The 20,139-nt window shown below is 47.7% G+C and overlaps 1 protein-coding gene across 2 annotated transcripts in view; it reads right to left on the reverse strand.

Annotated features, from left to right (window-relative positions):
- prickle2b (prickle homolog 2b) overlaps window positions 1-20,139 on the reverse strand; it is a 155,926-nt gene that overhangs the window by 65,168 nt on the left and 70,619 nt on the right. The window contains exon 1 of one of the 2 annotated variants that reach the window (XM_051921201.1): window positions 18,182-18,370. The exons of the other annotated variant lie outside the window; for it this stretch is intronic. The gene's annotated coding sequence lies outside the window, so the exon portion shown is untranslated. Of the gene's footprint in view, window positions 1-18,181; window positions 18,371-20,139 lie in introns of those variants that run through there. 2 annotated transcript variants of the gene reach the window in all.

Below are 20,139 nucleotides of genomic sequence, written 5' to 3' on the forward strand. Positions count from 1 at the left end.
GGGAGAAGACAAAGAGTTGAGGAGGAAGAAAAAAGAAAGAGTGTTGTGTGCTTTTGTTGTGCTTGTGGGAAACGGGGGAAGGCGTTTCCCACGAGGAAAGAAAATGAAAAAAAAAACAAAAAAAAAACGTGTGTGCTTTGTCCTTGTGTGTCACGCCTGTCTGTGTCGGGTTTGGGTGGCACTGCACCCCCTGATGGTCCACAATGTCAAATCTAGCGACTACTTTTCAGCATGGTCATCCACCCTTCTTTTGGAGACCGAGAATCGCGTGCCCCCTGGATGGAGCCGGTGCTGTATGGAGAGTTAACAGGTACAGCGAGTTCAGCCCTTTCCCCCCCCCCCCCATTCTGCCATTTCCACATAATTAAATATTGACTTGCTAAAGTGTTATGGAAGGAGGGTCTCGTGCTGGGCACATCATCTTCAAGTGGGATTGATTTCAGCCACTGAATTAAATTGCCATTGCAGCTGCTCTCTCCGTTAGTGCCAGAAGGTCACGTTGTCAGCTACGACCCCTCATTTTTTTCTTGTTGGGCATGTGGAAAGCCATTGTGCCATTTAATGCTTCCTTTTCTCTAGACTGACACTAGAATGGCCAAAAGTATGTGAATGGATGCCCCCCACATTACCAAGTCGAGGTGTTTCATTGTTAACGGGTCTATTAAGTCAAGTATTTGGTCACATGACAAGTACAGAAGGGCTCAGTGACTATAAATGTCTATGGCACAGCATGCCAACTTTGCCACAAGTCTGCTCTGCTCAATCTGCCCCCCTTCAACACATCGAGGAGCAACAACATCTCAGCCATGCAGTGGCAGACCACGCAAACTCGCAGAGCTGTGAACTCAATGGCCTCTGGGGTCTATGGCATCGCTCACAACAGAGCCACAGAACTGTGCATTGGGACCTCCACGGCCAGGCCTAAGATTGCCATGCGCAGTGACAACCGTCAGCTGCAGGTGTGTAAAGGTTGCCACTAGAGTGATGAGTCACGCATCACTGTGGCATTCTGATGGACCAATCTCCAGACTGCATGCTGCCTACTGTAACGTTTGGTGGAGGAAGGATAATGGCAGGTTTGGTCTCGGCTCCCTGGTTCAAATGACCTGGTTCTTTGTCCTTTTGACGGTGCCCCTGTGGACCATAAAGACCTGGAAGGAACACAAGTGGCCTGCACAAAGCCCTGAGCTCAACCCGACTGAACAACTTTGGGATGAATCAGAAAGCCGACTTACTGTGAGTCCGGTCTTCTTGTGCAACATCAGTACCCCACCTCACAAAAGGCTCGTTTGGCCAAGTGGACACAAAGAATTGGATTACACCATCCTCCCGAGAGCAACTTCTCCAAATCATTCAACAATAGTTTGGTGACCAACATAATGGAGCACCGGGCCATAAGTGGCTCAGGGAACAAAACATTGACATTTGGGGTCCATGGCCAGGAAACTCCCCAGACCTTAATCCTATTGAGAACTTGTGGGGACAAACAAAAACCCACACATTCTGATTATACAAGAATGGGCTGCCATCAGTCAGGATTGGGCCCAGAAGTTGATGGACAGCCTGCCAGGGTGGATTGAAAAAGAAGGGCCAACACTACAAATATGGTCTCCTTGTATACACTTCATGTCATTGTCATACACTGCTTGTAATTCTACTTCAGTACACCAGAGAAACATCTGACACAAAGACCTAAAAACACTGAAGCAGCACACTTTGTGAAAACCAACACTTGGGTCATTCTCTAAAATTTTGGCCACGACTGTACGATGCAACTCTGTATACTGGACAAGGAGCCTTTGCAAATGTGTTGTACATCATCATCATCTTCAATCCACTGTGTAATTTTCAAAATACCTTTACTTTTTGATTGATCCTCTGTGACAGAACCAACCCAACCCGACACAGACAGACGCAGGAGGCACACTTACTGTATAAAAACACAAATATTTTTCTTTCCTCACCTGTGGGCACACACACACACACACACACACACACACACACACACACACAGTCCTGCTAAGCACAATACTCCACAATGCTTTCCTTCTCAATTCCTTTTCTTCTTCTCTCCTCCTCGGCAAGCTTTGACTCCCTCCTCCCGACTCTGGCTCACCGAGTAATGTCTGCTGACCCCTTATATAAGTCACCCAGAAGTGGTCCAGGTGCTTGTCGCCCCACTTCTGGCTGTGGTGGAAGAACCGCCCACACAGGCTCAGGAAAGGCTACAGCGCCCCCTGGCTGCGACCCTGGATCCCAACAGGGCTGTATCCAAATCAATCCCCCAAGAAGCCCTGTGGGAGTCCGAGGTACCGCTGCAACCCATGGGGGCTGCCATCTAGTGTCCTGGGGGAGGTAATGTTCTGCTCACGCTTGCTCCCCCAGTCCTCTCAGCGAAGAGGCGTCCCTCGTATAAGCTGATAAACGTATATACAAAATATAATTAAAAAACAAAAAACAACAAAATAAAAATTACACAAACTCAAATAATAGCTGAGCCAAGGATGAGCCAATGGGTGTTCTAGAATACCGAGAATTCAAACGAGCCCACCTTCCCTGTGCATGATGAGACCCCAGCACAATCAGTATATACACCACTACTTACACACATGCCATTAATGAAGACGCCCCTCACAATAAATCACAAATGAATAAAATCAAATAAAACATGTTACTGAATGGCATACCATGCTGGGTTATTCTTTATAGGTGGTAGGAAGTGGGACTGGACCCCTTGTTTCTTAAAGGGTCCAACTGTTATTTTGCATTTTCCTCCTTATGCGAAGGAAAATTTCTGCTTCTTAGATGCCAGGAAGCCGATGTTGTGTTAAAATATTCAAGGCCATCATCTGATGCCACTCGTTACAAAGCCCATCCTGGTGAGGCAACCTTCTGTGGCACAAGCAGCAGTGTCTCTCTCTCTCTCTGCTTCTCTTTAGGACGCACCCAGGCAGTAGAGAGCTGGGCACCAGCTGGTAGGCCTCTCAATTTGACAATCCTGCCTCGGCACTCCAGGTTGGGTAGCCAACATGAAAATGTAAATCTAGCCAGAGCCAGAGTGTCACACGCAGCTGTCCCAGATTTCTTCGACTGGTTGGGCTCCCCTGTGTCAGACATGGCCTAGAAAATCAATTCCTCACTGGGACGCTGAGGCCTCCCATTCCAGCGCTCACAGCAAAGCACCATAGCAACCTACAGAGTCGCTTAGAAACCCATCTTGAGCAGTGGAGGAAGGAGTCTGGGGGGCTCCTGGGGATCCCACCAAAGTCGTTTGGTGCTCATATGCTGGCCAAACCTTCCCTGCTCCTCTGATCCGACCCCTTAAGTCATCCTACCATAGTGAGGCACGTTAAAGAGGGGATCTCTTCATTGCTTTCGCCGTTTCATCAGCTGATTTCACTCATCTGACTTTACAGCGTCTGCTCCATTTCTGGTTCTGCTTAATTAGGTGATGTCTTTACCCAAAGTGACTTACAAATTGCAGGGCTGTAAGGATTTCCATATTTAAAAATGGGACACCTGGCAGGAGAAATGACCTGCCTAAGGAAAAATGGAGAATCCAGGTTTGTGACGTTTCAATCCGATACAGCGTGTGAGTGCCATGAGGACAGACGGGCATCCCGGCCAGGAGGAAGAAAATGAAAAGGACCATGTGAGTGGCGTGGAGACACAACCCGCTTGGAACTCCTTGAAATCTTCATCCAGGTTGGGACTGAGGAATAACGGATGAACTTGCCAAAGGTGGATACCAGGAGGCAGTGGGCAAAACTCACCAAGAGGAATGGAAGGAGAAGAAGAAACTTATTTATAATTGTAGTATTTGTGGCTGAGGTCGCTGAAAATAAAAATCTTATTATTTTAAACCAGGAGTTGTCTTGGGTGATGTTGTGCCTGAAGTTTGGGGCTCAGTGGTGCCTACTCAGTGATGGTGTAGTCGGCAGGATTTCCCAACGTCAGTAATAATGTTTTGTATAATCGGTTTATCGGTTTGAACGAGGGTACACCAAAAATTACCCAAGACAATTTGAAAATTATGCGGTAACCACAATGGATAGAAGCTGATGCAGTACAACACATTAGCAAAGTCTCATGGGTAGTTGAAACATTCACAGCGCAGTGCTCTGCTGTTAGTCTAGTTAAAGCCAAGGTCCACTGAACATGGGCGTTCTGCTGTAGGATTGCACCAGAAGTGGAAAAAAAAAAACAACGCACTGGTGGGCAGAGGGAATGAAACCTGCTGACGTTGGCTCAGGGTGGAAGTGACAACAGAAACAACTCAGCAAAAAGTTTAGGAATGGGCAGAAAGGTTTCAAGTGGAAAGAACAAGTGTGTCCGCCAAAGCTTGAACTGGTTGGCCATCCAGACGGCAAACTCCTTCATCAGAGAAGACCGACGGGTTACGCTCTCCGCTGGTGCTGCACATTTGGATATCAGCTATGGATCTGCTCATGCCATGGTGTGCGACGACCTGGAGTACTGCGAGCTCTGACTTTGTTATATAAACCTTAGTCAATACAACTGCAAGGCACTATACAGGTACTGCGACATGAATTGAAAATACTTTCAAAAATCTATTAAGTGAGCACTAATTTGCTCAGAAATTAAAAGTCTGGCTTAAAAATAAATAAATAAATAAATACATAATCACTGATGGAGGCCAAAACCTGCAAATCCTTACCAGTCCGAAAGCTCCCGGCTACCAGCGGGTCACAAAAGGTCACCAGTTCAGTTACCTCGTAGCTTTTAAAGCACAAATTAATCAAATGCTTGGACACCGGCCTAGAGGTGAAGTCAACGAGACAATCGCTGAGCGCAGCCACCCTCCTGTGACCCCTGAAAGCCCAGTTTTAAAGATTAATCGTGTATTTTTAATGCCACCACCATGGGCATCAATGAGATGAGAATGGAGGGGCAATGCAGGGAGTCTATTTAAAAAATAAAAACCTTCTGCTGTTATCTGCTCATCTGTAGGGGGTCAGTTCACCTCAGCACCTTTAGAGACCCCTCCCACCCCCAAATAACTCAAACAAATGAGCACATTACTATAACTCCACCCCCATCACAGCATTACACGTACTAGCCAATCAGCAGTCAGTACCATCACTCTGCCATGACTCTACTGTCACACTCAGCCAATCAGACTTCTTTACAGTTTTAGAATGTCAATCAGAGGCAGTGTGGCTCAGAGTGGCACAGTGGGCAAGGCAACCCTGAAGTTGTGGGGTCAAATCCCAGCACTGCCACCATGTGACCCTGAGCATGTCACTTCACCCACCTGTGCTCCAATTTTAACAACAAAAGAAAAGGAACTAATTGCATCTCAAATGTTGTAAGTCACCTTGGATAACAACGTAAATGAAATCAGAGGAAACTACAAACACCTGCAATTTCATAAAAAGAATAAAAGCATCTAAAAAAATGAACAATGAACACCAAACATTTGCCCTGCTGCCTACCAACTTGTCCCATGGCAGCACAGCTTCCTGCTCCTTGAGATGGACCTGTCAGGGGGTGCCTGCCTGTTGGTGGTCTCGGTCACGACGCCCAGTAAGAGCTCACCCTTTGATGTCCCTCGTAATTCCTTTATAATTATGCTGACATTACCTAATGCTCTCTTTATCTGCTTGTAAGAACAATTCAAGAATAATTACAAAAGGGAATAACCCAGGAACAAAAGGAAAATGTCATCCCCATTTAATGTTCAATAGTTACTCTCATCCTGGTTATTACCTAAATATTAAAATTAGCCAATCAATGCATAGCAAGCCGACTACAGCCTTACAAGGGCTGCCTGGTGGTGCAGTGGTCAGCACCCCGGCCCCGTGGACTCTGCATGTATATGTGTGCATTTGGCTTGGTGGGCTCCAATATTCCTGCCCACATCCCAAAGGCATCACCATGAGGTTAACTGGCAAAGTGTGGGTGTGTGCCCTCTGATAGACTTGCACCCTCTGTCCAGTCCCTGGCCCACCCTGACCCAGAGGCCGATTAAGCAGGTAATGTGACATTATGGTCTTTAAGGTATCATTTTTCATATCTAGAAAAGCATTTTTTTTTTTTTTTTTACATGTGCCTAATCCTTTTGATTTGATGACGAGGGACCTTTAAGTCACTCAGTGCCACCCCACTTTCTCCTGGTGGTTTGCCCTGCAGAAAAGATTGAGGGCCTCCATTGTGGGCTTTGTGACAAGGGGACATTTAAGCTGGGAGGCCTGCTCAGTGTCAGGCGGTCCCGCCCGACCCTGCCTCAATTGTTTGATGGCTTTTGTTGTTTTCCAAGGATTTTGTTATGATGTTTGTGTTTTTTTTTGTTTTAATCCTTCTTGGTGTGGACCCCGAGTTTCTCTCAAATGTAGCTGCTAACACCCAATGTAAAGTGTTAAACCCACGTGACGTTTTATTTTGTGTGTCTGTCTGGCCAGGCGGATTTTATTTTTCTTTTATGGTTTTTTTGATACCTGCGAGTTTAAAAGCCTTTGCTCCGTTGTTTGCTAATGCAGTCTCTCGACTTTGGGGACAGGCTGCCTGTGGTGCTGCTGCACATTTGTGGAGTAACGAGTCGGTCGGGCTTTTGGTTTTCTGAGGCCCAAATCCTATTTTTGATCAGGACCCTCAGTGATCTGGCGCTGGCTGCTCTCCGCACACCCGTTAGGCTCGTCATCACCTGGGCAATTCTATGATTTGTGGCTTCATTATAAAGGTACTTTACATTTTGTGTGTCTGATTGGCTGGAGAGATTTTCTTTTTTTTTTTCTCTCCATATTTTAATTATATTTTTAAGTTTGCTTCCTTTCTGGGCTCGTGCAGGCCACGGGCCTGCCTCTTGAGTTTGGGGCCAGGCTGCCTATGGTGCTGCCGATCCGTGGAGGTTTCTGAGGCCTTGATCACAGCCAGCCAGCCCCGCCCCCATGAGGTTGGTCGCCCCCTCGACTTGACGGGCGCCGTTCAGAACATTGGACAGCAGCTCATTTTAATTACTGCTAACATCTAACAAGCATGAAGCCTTAAAACGAAAGCCATAGGGGGGCAAATTAATTAAACATGTAAATCCGGATGAAGTAAGTGCACCCCCCTCCAAGTGAATAGGAAGTGCGCACAGATGGTGGCAAATGCCCACTGAAATGAGTCCAAGTGCTAAACGGCACAAAGCTGCTAAGTGAGGAGCCGAGCCGGGGCCTTTAATGCCACTTGAGCCGCTCCAGCTGGGGCTGGGACTGAGAAGGCTGGCGAGGTCTGTCTGTCTGTCTGTCTGTCCGTCTCTCTCTGGTGCCCGCTATTCTGTCTTCAGGACACTCCCTCCATGCACAGCTACATTAAAAAAGCCCCTCATAGAGAGCTCATGGTTGAAATATTTGTTTTTAATTTTGTGATGTGCAAAAACAAGCAGATGGCTGATCAGGTTCAGGAAAGAAAAACAAAACATTCTGCAGCAGATTTATTCAGGGCATCCACAGGGGAACCTGCCTAGGTGCCCCCCGGGTGTCCAATCTTTCAATTGTGTCTTCTCGTAAAGGTTTCAGTCACATCTGATTGGTAAAACATGGCACCTTCGATTAGAATTGTTTTCGAGATAAACGTCATGCTACACTGACTCATGGGCACACAGCTGGCAGGGACATCCCATAGGAGGCACAAGGCAGGCACTGATGAGAGCCTCCCTTCTAAAGAAAGCATTGCTAGCACCAGGTCACCAGCACTGAAGCAGAGGGTACAGTAAGCAAGTCTGGAAAAATGCCCTGTGTGTGTGAAAAGGTGCCCAGCAGGACAGCTTGGGCAGACATAGACAGGGCACGGCAAGGCCAAAAATGGCGGGAGGCAAGCAGGCACTGGCACTGCCAACATACATCATTTATGGCAGTATGAAAAGACGGGCACCTTCAGCAGGCAGTGTGGCATTTCTGTTTAAACAGCGCCCCTTGTGGGGACTGATGGACCAGAAAACCAATTGGCAGGGAGTAGGGGGTTGGCAGTGAAGGACATCTTTGCCATTATACAGAGAGTGGGCAACCCGAGGTCTATGAAGAGTGCCTGGCATTATAATTGTATTAAGATGAAGACGCCCGCTGCTCCTGACCCTGTGGAGGGCCTTAAAGGCTGATGGCTGACCAATGGCCACTTTAGCAGGGCAGGTCCTGAACACAGTCCTTTATATAGTGCCTTTCACACAACGGCAAACACTACAAAAGGAGGTGACAAACATTTGAGACAATTTGAGTGAGAGGACAGAATAAATCACATGGCATCCATAGAGTTCTGCCTCATCGTTTATCAAATGAACTCTTTAATATACAATGATCCCTCGCTATATCACGCTACGACTTTCGCGGCTTCACTCTATCGCGATTTTTTCTCATACACGCTTACGTCACTACGCATGCGCTTTCTGAGAACTTTTATCTAAGCCCCACGATGGCTCCTAAACGTGCTGCTTTTTCTAAGCCTTCTGACAAATGAAACTAAGCGCCGTAGGAAGATGCTTACCATCCAGGAGAAGGTGAAACTCTTGGATATGATCAAAGATGGCAATACCGTACAAAAGCCTCCTCACACATATGAAAAGACAATGCCAGCAAGTGCCTATCAAGATGTTCTTCAGCCGCGCACCCAGACACCCACTGCCTACTCCTAGTACTCCTTCAGCGGAAGAAGACAACGACGCACCTGCAGAAGATACTGCACCACCTGAAGACTCTCCTACTGAGCTCGTGCCTTCATAGGTTAGTGGTTGTGTGTAAGAACTGTGTGTGTGTGTAATTAAATGTACAGTACAATAATATGATATTTGTAACGTCTAATATGTCTTATTTTGTCTAATATATTGGGTAATACGAGTGTAATGGTGACTAAAGGGTGTTATTTCATGTCTAGAGGGCTCTAATAATGTTAGAGAACGTATTTAGAAGGTCGTAAACAGGTTTTCTATACTGTAACTGCGAAAATATTCGATTTATAAATAAAGAATCCTACTTCGCGAAAATTCATTTATTGCGGTAGAGTCTGGAACGGATTAACCGTGATAAACGAGGGTTCACTGTACTGCCTTTCATGTCGGTATGAATAATCATACATTCATATCGATGCAAATCATCTCAAGAAGTGTAATTAACGAGGAAATCCACAGAATAAATCTCACAAAACCTATTAGCTCTTACTCTTGTAGTCTGGAGATCGGCCCTTTATATGCATTTTATAAAATCACCTTTCAAAGACTGGGAGTGAGGAAGACGTGCCAATGATCTCAATAAGTGGCGAGAACGACTTAGAATCTAAATTTTAAAAATGGAATAAAGATACAGGGCTTGAGTGAGGGCAAGTCCGAACCAGACCGGGATGGGATTCTTTTTCTCCCTTTCCTGCAGACCATTCATGGGAGATTCCACCTGACCCTGCTGATGTCACGTCCGGGTCCGAGCCTATGGTTGAAGACCGTTATGATCCCCGGCCCCTTTGACGTCACTTCCTGTCCTGACCTTTGAAACCCTCCACCTTTCCCCTATTCCCTCAGTTCTGTTTTGGACTCCATTTTGTGCACATCAGTGCTGTCATTTATTTGCAACTTTGCAGCCAGGAAACCAAATATACGGGTGACTTCCCAAACCTTGCTATGGCTCTTCGTGGAGTTTGTGACAACAGTTATATAGCGCCTTTCACAGACACGAGCCCAATCAGAAACATCAGACATGTGATGCCTTTCACGTTGTGTACTTCAAAGCAAATTAGTTTAACAGCAAGAATGAAACCCATCTATATAGTGCCTTTCACACTGAAAGCCATCAAGTCAATCACAGAAGCCCAAGCTGACAAGTCAGAGGTGTCACGCCGGACACCAGGCTCTGGTGCCGTGACACCCATTGTAAATAAACCTGTCTATATAGTGCCTTTTACAGTGAGAATCACCAAGAGTATGAGATGCGCTCAATCAGACAAAGTAAAAAGTGTACAGAGTGGTGCTATGTGCAAACTTCTCTAAAATGCTTTGTAAACACATCTTTACAATAAAATAGACGACATTTATAGTGCCTTTCACATTCAGCATAATCAGGAGGGGTGCAGAATATAAACCCCCATAGAATGTGACAAAGGTGCGGCTTATAGTGCCGTTCACATTGCGCTCTCTGAAAGGAGCCAAGAAACCAATTAGTTCTGCGGTGAGAAGGAAAGAAAAACGGTTATATAGTGCCTTTCACATTAAGTATCGTCAATGGTGTGCTAGAAACCCCAACAGAAATGTAGAGACAGAACTTGTATGTAGGACCTTCTGCATGAAGTTTATCTAAAGTGCAATATAAATATTTTACTGTTACCTTAAGAAAGTGAAGAAAAACGAATATAGCGCCTCTCACTTTGGGCACTGACCACAGACAGTGGAACAACAACTTGACAGCACAGCCACCACACGCGATGCCCGAGACCTGTGGCGGCAGTCAGACTTGAGGACAAGTGAGCCCCTGGCGGGACCCTTGGGGGCTAATCACTGCCCCCCACCTCCCATTCCTTCAAGCAAGTAAAAAACGGACAGCCGTGTGTCTAATTGGCTTATCCTTAAAGCGTTTGCCCTGTGCACCCGGGGCAGTGGCCCACCATTGTCATGCTAAACTGCAGTTGTGAGGAGCACAGAGAGATGCGAAGCCCCCATCACCGCCCCGCTGGCGTGTCACACTTGTTGTTTTTTCAAACGGCGGTCGTGCTGCACGTCTCGGCAGCCACTGTGCCCAGCTGAGATGATGTCATCAGGCTGGTGAGCACTTTGGGATTCTCAGCTCGCTTTGGCCGAATCTCTTCTGCTGTTACCTGTCCCGACTGCCTTCACACGTTGGTGCCCTCAAATCAAGTGGATTTACCCCCCCCCCCCCGATTTATATTTCTAATTATGAAAGGCGAAACACAGAATGAAAAATGGCCAGTGGAGAGACAGTAGAATAATGTGGGCCACACAGATTAATAATGGAGGTACAGCACGTGACAGACGGACATGAAGGGCAGGCTGATTGAATGGATTAATCTTCTTATCTGCTCTGATGAAATCTTTAACACCACAAAGGGGTCATAAATGACAAACAAGAGGCAGCCAAGCAGAAGGAGACAGTCAGTCTGTACTCCGGTGGCTTCATCTCATTCCCTCACACTGTATGCCAAACATGAGGTGACATGGTGGCACAGTAGTTAGTGCTGCTGGCGCTCAGCTCCACAGTCCTGGGTTTGAAGGACTACCCGCTCACTACCAGTGTGGAGTTTGCATGTTCTCCCTGTGTTCAGGGGGTTTTCTCTAACATCCCAAAGACGACCATGTTGAGATCATTTGGTCAGCGTGGGTGGGAGATTGAGTGTGCCCCCATCAAACGCTACTTCCTACCCATCCATTCAGTCATTTTCTGCTGCTCTTCTCGGTTAGCACAAGACGTCCTGACGTCTCTTTTCCCACCACCTCCACCTGGGGGATACCATGGCATTCCCAGGCCAGCAGGGTGAGGAGGTCTCCTTCTGGATGGACGTCCTCAAAACACCTCTGCATCCCGCAGACACCACCCTAACCAGACGCCTGAACCACCTCAGAGTGCCCTTTTTGAGATGGAGGAGCTCTTCTTGAATGTCAGCACTCCTCATGCTGTCTCTAAGGCTGAGCCCAGACGAGACCACCAAAGGAAACTCACGTCTGCTGCTACAGGGGGAGGACAGGAGCGCCCAATGACCGGTAAATCGAGAGCTTTGTCTTTTTCCTCAGTTCTCTATGACTGGCCAAACTGGTGATGCCACTCCAGTCTGTCTATCGATCCCTCACTCGTGAACAAGACCCTGAGATACTTAAATTCCCCCACTCGAGGAAGTGCCTCATTCCTAACCTGGGGGTTCAGGGGCTCCACCTTCTTCTGGCTGAAAAGAATGACCTCCGAGTTGGAGGTGCTGATCCTCATTCTGACTTCTTCACCCCTGGCCACAAACTACCCCAAAGTGCTTACCTGAGGGGACCACCTGATGACACCAACGAGACCATGTCATCTACAGGGGGGTCTCACTTCCAACAGGGCTGGCAAAGTCCTGACTTGATGTCCCGTGGAGCCTGCAACTGTACTCCGCTATATAGCGCCTTCAAAAGTATTCACACCCCTTCACTTTTTTTCCCATTTTGTGAAGTCACAGCCTTGTGCTAAAAATCTTTTAAATGAATTTTGTTCCCCTCATCAAGCAGCACTCAAAACCTCAGAATAACAAAGTGAAAACGGGAGTTTAGACATTCTCGCAAATTTATTAAAAATATAAAAAAAAATGAAATGTAACCACACATTTCCTCCCTTGATCTTCTAGGTGGTTTACACCCGTAACTTGATCAGAGTCAAGGAGTTTTCCGGTAAGAGATACTGATGTTTCAAGGTCAGGCAGTTCCACTCACTAATTATGGCAGCAGAGAGTGACAACGAGTGGCACACTGAGTAGCACACGCAAGTCAGAACTTCACTGAGCTCGGTACACGGGACAATAAGGAGCTACAAACCTATAACAGCGTTCAGACACTAGGGGGCGACTGTAGTCAGGGATACCACCATTAACAGAGCTTAGACACCAGAGGGCGATGGAGCTGCTAGTCAGGCATGACATAAATAACAGAGTTGAGCCACTAGAGGGCGATGTCTTCGGCCATACCATCAATAACACTTCAGACACTAGAGCAGGGGTCCTTAATCAGAAGTCCGTGGACGGGTCCATGAATGGGTTTCAGGGGGTCCGCGAGGGTCAGATAAAAATTCACAGCCCGGTACTGTTGATTTAGAGTAGATCTAGTAGTAATGGCAGTACAAAACGTAATAGTAGATGTGTTTTAATTTGCACACAAGGATTATATTTCATAATTAGAATGAGTGTATTTTTTAGATTGTTTAAAGTTTAATAATACTTTGTGTATGTCATATATGTATGAGACAATCAAATCATGATAAATAAAGTCCATTATATTCTTTGCATGCAAAGTTGTGCTTATGTGAATATTTCTGGGGTCCATAGCTTTCTTCAGATTCTCAAAGGGGTCCGTGACTCAAAAAAAGGTTAAGAATCACTGCACTTGAGGGCAATAAAACTGGTAAACATCATAACAGGCCACTTGACCTACAATGAAAATGGAATGGCACCCCCTTCAGGCCTACTGAAGGTTCCCCAGGACGTCCAGAGCCCAGATGATTACTAAGCTCAAACATGGCTCTGTATCCCTCCACCCCCCCTTAGTGGTGGTTAGAGGGCAAAGGTCACGGCCATTGAAACCGTGGTGGGTGTTGTGGGGGCATACAGTAAAGCTAACTTTAGCCTTCATTGTCCTGCAACAATTTACAAGATAAGACCATCTGACACTTGACAGCCCACCTGTGCCCATCTCAAAGTCCACCAGATTGACAGACACAAATGACAATAAGAAGTGGAAGGGCCAGGGATGAAGTGGAATTAGGGAGGGGAGACTGCCTGAGAGTGCGCGCGGGACACATGGAAACAGGCGGAGGTCAATCGGCTTGTCAAGTTCGCTCTGTGGATTTCATAACGTGGACGAAACTTCCCTAAATTCAGAAGGCGGGTGCCACATTTGTTAGAAGGCTATAGTTCACAGTATATAGTGCCTTGTAACACGAACATAACCTCGCATGGCAGTTAGGGGCGGGTAAGCAATAATAAAAGTACTAAAGAACATGGCAGCTATCTTATGGGGAAGCTTAGTGGGACAACAGAGGACAGAAAGGATTAAAGGAGCGCCTAAAGGGTTAACACAACTAAAACATCATTTGTGACTTGACAAGAGGATTTAAGATCCCACCTCTGCCTCCAGTGCTGCAACCCCATAACAGAGGGCCAAGCATTTCGTTTGAAAGGTGCGATATTAGAGAAGCAAGCTGGATCTGATTCTGTTTCTCTGGCATCATCAGCTATCACCCTCAATGCCCGATGCGGCTGATTAGAGTAATAAAAGGATAAGTCAGAGGGTACAAATAAAAGGAGTGTGGCTTCTATGCCAGTTCAATGAGACATGGCATCTGCTTAGAATGACCCCCACCAAAGATGACAGTGCAGTCCTCAGACCTTAAAAAAAGGTGCTGGTCACACCAGGGAATCGCCCATCCTCGCCAGTCCACACAGAGTAAAAACAGACATGAAACGAGTGTGCCCACTAGGTGGCGCTTTTTGAAGTGTAACTGGATTGTGGTGCAGGTTCATTCCACTAGGGGGTGCTATTTGACATCTAAATCATTCATCTGGTGGGGCTATAAAACGCAAACAGGGAAGCAAGGTGGCACCTTTTGAAGGTGGCATGACAGCAAATGGGCATGCCACTCGGTTCACCCAAATTCATGAGTGTGTATTTACTTTTTTCTCACTTATCCAGTTCAGCTGGGGTCCACCTGGGTACAAGGGGGGAAAAGTCCACAGTAATACGGGCAGCGCCCATGCCTAGGAATTAAAGTCAGGTCTGTGGACCTGTGGGGCTTTACTGCTGCCCAACTGTGTTTCTCTGCATAGTTTCAGGTGGACTAGCTGTTCAGGTGCCATGCCTGTGGACTCTCACATTCGCCTTTTTCCTTAGCCCACTTTCACACATTTTCATGGCACCAATGAAGCATTAATGAAATTGACTGCCAACTACAGTAGGTGGCGCTTTTAGAGGTGTAACTGGATTTTGGTGTTGGGAGCCCACCAGGGGGTGTTGTCCGAGATCCAGAGTTGATGGCATTTGGTACAGCTGTAAATGGAAATAGGCCGGAAGGTGGCATGACAGCAAATGGGTATGCCATTGTGTTCACCCAGATTCACTGTGCTTTCATGAGTGTGCAGGTTTGTGTACTTTTTCTCATCCCTTTTCTAATCTGCTTATGCCATTCAGCTGGTGTCCACCAGGGCACAAGGAAAGAAAGTGAACCCTGATACAGGCAGTGCCCAGGCCGGTGGACCAGCAAAGCTACAGCACTGACCACTATGCCACTCTGCTGCCCTTATTGGTGTCAATAACCTGCTTCATCCTAACAAGGGTCACAGTGTGGGGTGCTGCAGCCTCACCCAGCTAGCACAGGGCACAAGGCAGGAACAAAACCTGGACAGGGTGCCAGTCCATCACAGGGCAAACACACACCAGACACTCACACAGGAAGATTTAGCGCCACCAAGGCACCCAACCTGCATGTCTTTGGACAGGGGGAGGAAACCCACACAGACACGGGGAGAACATCCGACGTGAACCCAGGTCTCCTTACAGTGAGGAATTAGCACTACCACTGTGCCAGCATGACTCCCGTGCCAATAACTGTCTCTCTGTCACTGTTAAAATCACTAATTGTGGGCGAGAGCACATGTGGCTTTTATTTTCTAATTAGAATGTGCCCAGTATGGGCGCCCTGCCCTTCACATGACACTGATGTTCCTTGTCCTACAAATCGCTCTTCACAGCCACCACCCCCAAACTGATTGACTGCCGTTGAGCAGGTGCCCCTGGTGGTGGTTTGACCTGCACATATGATTTGTTGTGGGATTTGGAGGGGTGCTTGGAGGGGTTGGGGAGTCAACAAAACACGAAGGAGCGTGAACCTCACGGGACGGGACAAGATCAAAGACGGGCCGTGATGTGACGTGGCGGAAGGCTGGACACCTGGTATGAGATGCTGGACCATGACAGCAGAAGAAGAAGAAGAGACACGAGACTGCCCCCTCCCCCGCCCCCGTCTCATTCTCCGGAGGACTCTGCTTTTTATTATTCTTTTCTTTATAAACCTCTTACGCCCGCAGATCATCTGCTTCCCATTTCCTGTTGCATGTCGATGCTTTCTGGGATCAGCTGTTTCAGATTGACTAAAGGCAGCGGGCCCACAGACATCTGCAGGGGAAAAATAAAAAATACACACAAAATAAAAAGGCACAAGTCGTCCAAAAAGGGGAGCCCCTCTTGTTCACCAGCACACCAGCGTCTGACCTTTGCCTGGTATTTTTGTGGCAGGCGCTATATGAGCTACAGATTGACTGAGTGAGGATGATGGGATATGAGCTGGGCACTGGGTGTGGCACTGGGTGTACATCAGACAGACCGCCGGACCTCAATGCGGTTTCATGACTCTCTCACACTCACACACACACAGGGGGACAGACTCCCACCTTCACACTCTTTGCAACCCCCTTCCTCCAATACAAAGCACCACCTGGTGGCATTAGGCGTAAGGCAGGAACTTCGCGGTGGCAACGAGGCTCCTATAAACCCCAGACAGGGTGGCAGTCTGTCACACGCTCAAAAGCGCTATACAGAACAGATGAATTGCTTGGAGCAGTCAGGGACATTTTATCTACTAAACTGAGAATTTTAATAGAATAAAACAAAACACAACTAGAAAAACTCCTGCCAGTCACAAGCAGCCACCAGCCGTACCTCCTGTGCTTCAGAGCCTCAGAGTCCGGGTGAGACCCCAACCAGGCAAACCTGGCTGGAAGAGGTGTTGATTGGGCCAGCAGGGGGCGCCTACCCTGTGGTGTGTGTGTGGACCCCAATGCCCCAGTGCAGTGACAAGGACACTGTGCTGAACAAGTGGTGCCATCCAGACACAGAACCGAGGTCCGGATTCTGTTGTGGTCAGAAAAGACACCTTTTGAAATGAGTAGGGTGTACCCCAAATCCTGATCAATGTGGCCCCTTAAATCGCCCCTTGGCCACCTCATAGTTAAATGTAGTGCTGAATGTATGGGTGCAAAAATGGGTCTTGTCACATCATCCAGGTGGACGCTGCACACCAATGGTGGCTCCCCACTGCTTATGTAAAGCACTCTCGGTAGCGAGAAAGGCGCTATATAACAAAATGAACCGACTTGGACTCTTTCACATTCGCTTTTTTCCTTAATCCACCTTCACAATCTCTCAAAGACCATCCTGATGAGGTTGGGGAGAAGGCAGGAAGCAACATGCAGGCAAGTATTCACTGGACAGTGAGGATGCTAGGCAGTGTAGCAGGTCCTCACAGGGTCCACACACACACTGCCAACAGTTCCTGGGTTATCATCTACAACTTTGCTCTGTTACACACCATGTCTGAATGCTTAATAGGAAAGGCGCCATATAGAACACAGAAATTGCTTGGCGGTTCTTACGTTGTCAGGTAAAATGTTATTATTGTCTCCTATAAATTAAACACGCAGTACAATATGAAATAAAACACTTCGAAACATCAAGCATATGCACATATGTGACCATCTATATGGAGAATTTCCTAAACTGAGGACTTTTCTAGCATAAAGCCACCCGCATTGGCATACACGTCGCACGCACATGAACCCTTTCAGGTGCCCCTTGTTAGAATGGCACCCCTTCAAAGTTGGCTCCCCATGATGCCAAACTGAATAAGTGGGTTAGAAAGAGGACAGGTGGACATTTGTCACATAATCATCCTGTTTGTGTTGGCGCCCAAAATGAGTGGCACCCTATTACCAGCTCGTCACACACCTGACATTCGACAGCTCCCAGACTCGCCATGTGTCAGACGGCTCAATGAGCAGACTCGTGCACCCGGCCCCCCACACCCTGGGCTCAGACGTCAACCTGCGCAAGCTGTCATGACGTTCACAGCTCCCACTGGCACCTTTTTTGACTTCTTATTGATGATCTCGACACCTCTCCGTGCTCCCGTTTTTGCTACTCTGCGTGTCATCGGCTGTCTCCCCCGACTGTGCCAGGATCGAAAGCCCCAAAGTGGTGTGGCAGCAACTTTGCCGCTGCCTGGACAGACCTCAGACTCGGTCAACTTGAGCAAAGAATGACATGTGGCCTGCTTGCTGGGGTGAAAGGTCAACAGCCAGCCTCTGTTCCTCAGCCCATAATAGAAACGTCTCTCTCCAGTGGCACCGGGTATGGCTCCATCTGCAGCCGAGTAGCAAGCACGTCAAATCAAAGAGAAATATAAAAAAGCAAACCTTACGTGGCTCTCTGAAGACAAGAGAAATAAACACCATTGCCCCCCCAAACAACAGTGAGACCAGCAATCGGCCCCGCAGGGACAAGGCAAGACACAAATAGCCAGTCCAGCACCGTGCCCCCCCTCCAAACTCATTAAAGGCAAGTGAAGCCCAACAGGCGACCCGTGCCACCACAGACAAAGTGAATGAGGGCTGGAGAGACGGACCCCTCTCCATGACAAGCTTGGCGCAGCAAGCAGAGCGAAAGGCATGCAGCTCGACTTACCTCAGCGGCAGGGGAAGGAAGGAAGGAAACCCAAATCAGTGAGTGCAAGTGTCTCCTGGAGCCGAAAGGAAAGATGGCAAACAACTGGCAGCGGACAAGCAGATGCCACCGCTCCGCTCAGCAGACTTCAGCTCTTTGAAGAGCCGGGGAGGAAAAAAAAAAAAAAAACCACAACAACCGCGATCCAGTGGTGAGGAGAAAAAAATAAAGAGAGAGACCGCGTCAGAGAGAGAGAGAGAGAGAGAGAGAGAGTGAGTGAGAGAGAGAGGAGTGAGAGTGAGCTGTCCAGCCGAGGCCCTATGGGGTACTCAGAGAGAGCTGGAGACACACGCGGCAGACCCGGCACAACCCATCTGCCATTCTCGCCCCGGGAGGAGAGCAGGTTAGGTCACTGCAGGGAAAGGACGGCCGTCTGCCCCTTAGCCCATTGGAGTGAGTCATCAGTTGGGAGCCAATCCTCAGCCAGCAGCCAGGCGGAGAGGCAAACTGCAGCAGCAGCAGCCGGCATGAGCCAGAGGAGCGGAGGAACTGGAGTCAACCGGATGGGCACATAAGCCAGTCGCCTGCCCAGTAAATGTGCTTTTACTCAGCTGGCAGAGTTACACCAGCCCAACCCAATACTGTTAAACAGACTGGGCACTCTGAACAGCATGTGGGCACCGATCAGACTGGTTCACCTGGTCAGGCCGATGAGCACCCAACAGCTAAAGCGGTCATTCTGTCTGTCTCTCTCTCTGTCACACACTGGGGGTCCTGAAGCAGGCTGGTCGGCAATCACGCTGAACTGGCCTGATTATCATCCACCCAGGCTACACTTAAAGCATCCTGACATAATATGGAGGATCACATCAATACAATACAACACAATACAATTTATTTTTGTGTAGCCCAAAATCACACAAGTAGTGCCGCAATGGGCTTTAACAGGCCCTGCCTCTTCTCAGCCCCCCCAGCCTTGACTCTCTAAGAAGACAAGGAAAAACTCCCAAAAATAACCCTTGTAGAGAAAAAATGGAAGAACCCTTGGGAAAGGCACTTCAAAGAGAGACTCCTTTCCAGGTAGGTTGGGCGTGCAGTGGGTGTCAAAAAGAAGCGGGGGTCAATACAATACAATACAGAACAAACCCTCAATACAATATAAAAATAAAAAATATTACAAGTACAGAGCAGAATTTAACAGATGATATCACATAATATGATTTGGATTGTCCATCAGTCTTGTCATCAATCATCTCCTTAACCCACTTTCCAATATGACCAGTCCCCACTGAGTGATGGGCAGAAGGATCAATCTGGTATTCACTGTTGGCATGGATCTATTTTGTTTCAAGATTGGTAGGGGCAGAACACTGATGAGCCATTAAGGCTCAGCGGGCTGCTCGGGTCCTTATCAGTCTGGTTCTTCTCGCTGCCCTAGGATGGGCTTTAAAGAAACGAATCACTGAAGCCTGGTACAGGGAGCAGCGACCAGGCTGCTTCTGCTCTCCACCATCCTGCTCAGAATACCTGACAACACAACATAACTGCTCAAAGACAGGCTCAGTGGAGAAAGGCACTGGTCACGTGCTCGCGGACATTAGGATAGCAGCACCTTCACTGGCCTTTGCAAACAAAACCACAGAGTGACAGAAATAAGTAACGGACTACAGAACTAAGACTTTAAACAACTAACAATACCACAATTCTAACACATGGTCAGTGACACCCAAGGACCTGCCCCTACTGGAGGGCACTGTCAGGACCTTTACTAAGCACAAACACACAATCATAAACATAACACCGGGACTCTACATATGACATCCTAGACTATCAACAGAACAGTAAGAACATTCAAATATGCCACCAGAATAAAAGACAACTCGTCACTCAAGGACCTGCCCCCTGCTGGTGGAAATTAACATAGCAGCATCTCCATTGGCCTTGGCAAACAAAGCTACAGAATGATAAAAATGAGTAAC

Source organism: Erpetoichthys calabaricus, chromosome 18, assembly GCF_900747795.2.
Source record: "Erpetoichthys calabaricus chromosome 18, fErpCal1.3, whole genome shotgun sequence".
Taxonomy (NCBI): domain Eukaryota; kingdom Metazoa; phylum Chordata; class Cladistia; order Polypteriformes; family Polypteridae; genus Erpetoichthys; species Erpetoichthys calabaricus.